Below are 5,191 nucleotides of genomic sequence, written 5' to 3' on the forward strand. Positions count from 1 at the left end.
CCTTCTCCACCACAGCAATGTTCCTGTCATTCCTCTCATCAAACAAGGGCAATTTTGCAAGAGTTTCCCAGAAAAATCATTAGGCATTCACCTTACAGTTCTGATTTGTCTTCTTCTGACTTCTTTTTGTTTCCTAACCTTAAAAAAACCTTTAAAGTGAACCCATTTTTCTTCAGCTAATAATGTAAAAAATTATATGTAACTTAATATAATTTTCAAATTACACATTAATATGTAATGTAAAAAACTACATTGACATAATTAAACCCCCCGGACCCTAATTTCTTATAGATGAATTAAAATGGCTGACATTATCACTTACAAAAGTATCTTGAACTTGATGGAGCTTATGTCTATATTTTTATCATTTTTCTCCTATGAACTTTTTGCAGTCCCCTCATATTTTACTTCTTACAAGCTCTTATTATCTGTTCCCCTTTTAAATCATGATTGCAGAATATTCTCTTGTTTCTCTAGGATATTAATTAGTAATCCTGGTATTTATGGTTTAAAAATTTTTTTTTTCCCCATACCGTGTCTGTTTGTTCACAATTCTCCTTTTCTGTTCGGTTTGATCTCTCTCATATTGGAGGCTTTACTCAAATATCATGGGCTCCCTGAAAGTCCATTAACATTAAAATTTGAAGCATAAATTGCTGAATGAAAGCTGTATTTGTGTAAACAGTGTTTGACCACAAATTCTTCCACCACACACAGCTTAGTGATTCCCAATTTTGAGTCCTCTCTCTTTCTTTTCTTTCTCTCTTTCTTTCTTTCTTAAAATTTTTATTGTGAAAAGTAACATACATACAGGTGATCCCCAAACATATATTGATATCTCAGTGAATGATCATAAAGCAAACACTCTTGTAACCACCAGCCAGACAGTTCAAGAAAAAGAACATTCCCAGCACTCAGATGCTTTCCCTGTGTCTCTTATCAGTCACATCACCCTCTACTGTACCCTAATGTCATAATTACCCTAATTTTTAAAATGATAATCACTTCATTATTTTTCTTTAGAGTCTTACCACCAGTAAGGTGCATTCTTAAACATTGTAGTAATATTTTTTTTCTTTTTGAAACTTGGAATCTTGCCTGAGTCCAGCAGGTCAAGGGTGTTATGGCCGTGAGCGTGCCACTGCACTCCAGCCTGGGGAACAGAGTGAAACTCCAAATTAAAACAAAACAAAACAAAAACAAAAAACTTGGAATCTTATGGCACATGTAATTGTGGGTTTAAGTTGTATGGTAGGCAGAATAATGACCCCTTAAATATACTGAAATTTGAATTCTTGGTGCACTGCAAAAGCGGCAACGGCCTCAACAAAGTGAACAGTCAGTCCCTGGAGATGATGAGGCGCACATACTACAGTACAAGCTACTGGAACCAGTTCTGCTTCTGGGCAAAGATCGGTTTGCTGGTGTGGATATCCATGACCGGTTGAACGGTGGTGATCATGAGGCCAAGATTTATGCTGTCCGTCAATGCAGCTCCAAAGTCCTTGTGGCTTATTGCCAAAAATATGTGGATGAGCCTTCCAAGAAGATCAAAGACATCCTTATTCAGTATGACTGGACACTGCTGGTAGCTGACCCCTGTCACTGTGAATCCAAAAAGTTTGGAGGCCCTGGCGCCCTTGCTTGCTACCAGAAATCCTGCCAATAAGCCCATCACAAGGATCAGTGTTTACCTGTATAATAAACATTGTGGGATAATAAATAAATAAATAGTAATCCTATTACCCTTTTCAGTACAGAGTTGTTTCTCTTTTTTTTTTCCTTTTTTTTATAATCAATATTTTTTATTATGAAATTGTGGGGTATAGTTAAGGGTTAGGTATACAAATACGTTTCATTCAGGCACCCTTGTTGATAAGAGGTGTTTCCCCAAACCCAGACAGATATTTACTACCATTAATCCCATCTCCCTCCCCACCCAGTTTCCCACTACTGTCAGTCATTTTCTTATAGTATTACATTGGATGTTCAAGGTCCACTATATGAGTGAGAACATGTGATACTCAGATCTTTGTTTCTGTGAGAGGTCACTCAGTATTATAGACTCTAGTTCCATCCAGTTTGCTGTGAAATTCATGATTGTGTTCTTTTTTATGGCTGTGTAGTATTCCATCGTGTATATGTACCACATTTTTTTAATCCAGTCCTCTTTTGATGGACAGAATAGTTGCTTCCAGGTTCTTGCTATTGTGAACAATGCTGCGATAAATATACGCATGCAAGTATCTTTTTTATAGAATGATTTGAGTTCTTCAGGACATATTCCCAGTAGGGGGGATTGCGGGGTCATATGGGAGGTTGATATTTAGAGCTTTTATGAATCGCCACACTGCTTTCCACAGAGGTTGCACTAGTTTATACTCCCACCAACAGTGTAGAAGTGTTCCTTTTTCACCACACCCTCTCCAGCAGCTGTTATTTTTTGAGTTGTTGATAATTGCCATTCTGGCTGGAGTTAGGTGGTATCTCAGTGTGATTTTGATTTACATCTCCCTGATGATTGGTGAGGTTGAACATTTCTTCATGTGTCTGTTGGCTGCTCGGATGTCTTCCTTTGTGAAGTGCCTGTTCAGATCTTTTGCCCATTTTATAATGGGGTTGTTTTTTTTTTCTTTTCAGCACGTTTGAGTTCCTTGTAGATCCAAGATATTAAGCCTTTGTCGAACCTGGAGTTGGCAAATACTTTTTCCCAGTCTGTAGGCTGTCTCCCTGCTCTCTTGATGGTTTATTTGACTTTGCAGAAGCTTGTCAGTTTAATAAGGTCCCACTTGTCTATCTTCTCTCTTATGACCTGTGGGTTTCGGGTTTTGTTCAGGAATTGGATGCCAGTTCCTATTTCCATGAGGGTATATCCTTCATTTTCTAAGGTTCTTATGGTTTGAGCTTTTACATTTAGTTCTCTGATCCATTTGGAGTTAATTTTTGTGTATGGGGATAGATAGGGGTCCTGTTTCAATGTGCATGTGGTCAGCCAGTTTTCCCAGCACCATTTGGTATGCATGTGGTCAGCCATTTTTCCCAGCACCATTTACTGAATAGGTTCTCCTCTCCCCAGTGGTAGGTGGTGGAGACTTTGTCGAACATCAGTTGGTTGAGAAATTGAGGTTTTGCTTCTGGAATCTCAATTCTATTCCATTGATCTATATGCCTGTTCCTATACCAATACCAAGCTGTTTTGATGGTTGTAGCTTTATAGTAAAGTTTGAAGTCTGGTAATGTGATACCACCTGCTTTGTTTTTTTTGGGTTTTTTTTTTTTTTTTTGCTGTGGATTGTTCTGGCTATTCTTGGTCATTTGTGTTTCCATATGAATTCCTGTGTTGTTTTTTCTAGATCTGAGAAGAATGGTGCTGGGTCATTTGATGGGTATTGCATTGAATTTGTAGATTGCCTTAGGTAAGATGGACATCTTCACAATGTTGAGTCTTCCAAACCATGAACGTGGGATATTTTTCCACTTGTTTGTGTCATCTTTGATTTCTTTGAGCAGAGTTTGGTAGTTTTCATTGTAAAGGTCTTTCATGTCTGGTTAGGAAGGTGCCAAGGTATTTCATTTTTTTTGTGGCTATTGTGAATGGAATTTTGCTTTTTATTTGGGTTTCTGTTTGTTTATTATAGGTGTAAAGAAATGCGATTGTCTTTTGCACATTTATTTTATATCCTGAGACTCTGCCAAAGGCCTTTATCAGTGTAAGGAGGTTTTTGACAGATTCTCTTGGGTTTTCAAGGTACACAATCATATCATCTGCAAAGAGAGATAACTTGACTTCCTCTTTTCCTATTTGGATACCCCTGATTGCCTTCTCTTCTCTGATTGCTCTAGCCAGGATTTCCAATACTATGTAGAACAGGAGGGGTGAGAGTGGGCATCCTTGTCTTGTCCCAGTTTTCAGGGGAAATGGTTCCAATTTTTTCCATTTAGGAGTATGCTGGCTGTGGGTTTCTTGTAGATGGTTTTTACTATTTTGAGGTATGTTCCTCATATGCCTACATGTTCAAGGGTTTTTATCAAGAAGGGGTGCTGGATTTTATCGCAAGCTTTTTCTGCATCTAATGATATAATCATGTGGTTTTTGTTTTGATATCTGTTGATGTATTTAATTACATTTATGGTTTTACGAATGTTGAACCTGGCTGGCATCCCAGGGATGAAGCCTACTTGGTCATGATGGATGATTTTTGAGATATGTTGTTGAATCCGGTTTGCTAAGATCTTGTTGAGAATTTTAGCATCTATGTTCATCAAAGATATTGGCCTGTAGTTCTCTTTCTTTGTTGGATCTTTACCTGGCTTGGGTATCAATGTGATGTTGGCTTCGTAAAATGACTTGGGGAGAGTTCCACCGTTTTCAGTCGCCTGGAATACCTTCAGTAGGATTGGTATCAGCTCCTCCTTAAATGTCTTGTAGAATTCTGCTGGAAAGCCATCTGGACCAGGGCTTTTTTTTCTAGGTAGTTTTCTTATTATGTAGTCAATTTCCTTGATTGTTATTGGTCTATTTGGGGTCTCAATTTCTTCTTGTTTCAACCTAGGCAGGTTGTGTGATGTCAGATAGTCCTCCATTTCCTTAAGGTTTTCGAGTTTGTTTCCATACAAGTGTACGTAGTAGTCTCTAATGATCTTTTGTATGTCTTCAGGGTCAGATGTGACTTCATCTTTTGTGTTTCTGATTGTGCTTATTTGGGTTTTTTCTCTTTTTTTCTTGGTCAGTTTGGCTAAGGGCCCATCGATCTTGTTTATCCTTTCGAAGAACCAGCTTTTTGTTTCATTGATTTTTTGGTATTATCTTTTTGTCTTCTATGTCCTGGATTTGGGCTTTTATTTTGGTGATCTGGATTCTTCTGCTGAAATTAGGGTTTTTGTGGTCTTGCTTTTCCAGCTTCCTTAGGTGGCTTGTTAGACTGTTAATTTGTGATCCTTCCATTTTCTTCATGTGCTTTTGTAGGGATATAAATTCCCCTCTTACTACAGCTTTCAAGGCGTCCCAGAGATTTTGGTAAGATGTTTCTTCATTTTCTTTGTTTCCAGGTATCTTTTGATCTCTGTTTTTATTTCATCATTGACCCAGGAGTTGTTTAGCATCATGCTGTTTAGTGCCCATGTCTTTGTGGGTTTTGGGGAGACCTTGTTGGTGTTAATGTTTATTTTCATTCCACTGTGGTCCGAAAAG

The 5,191-nt window shown here is 38.0% G+C and overlaps 1 pseudogene; it reads left to right on the plus strand.

Moving 5' to 3' along the window:
- The first annotated feature begins 1,255 nt into the window (after window positions 1–1,255).
- On the plus strand, window positions 1,256–1,669 carry LOC103255890 (annotated as a pseudogene).
- The last annotated feature ends 3,522 nt before the right edge of the window (window positions 1,670–5,191 follow it).

This window comes from Carlito syrichta, unplaced genomic scaffold (assembly GCF_000164805.1).
Source record: "Carlito syrichta isolate Samal-C Ts95f unplaced genomic scaffold, Tarsius_syrichta-2.0.1 Scaffold288637, whole genome shotgun sequence".
Classification (NCBI taxonomy): Eukaryota; Metazoa; Chordata; class Mammalia; order Primates; family Tarsiidae; genus Carlito; species Carlito syrichta.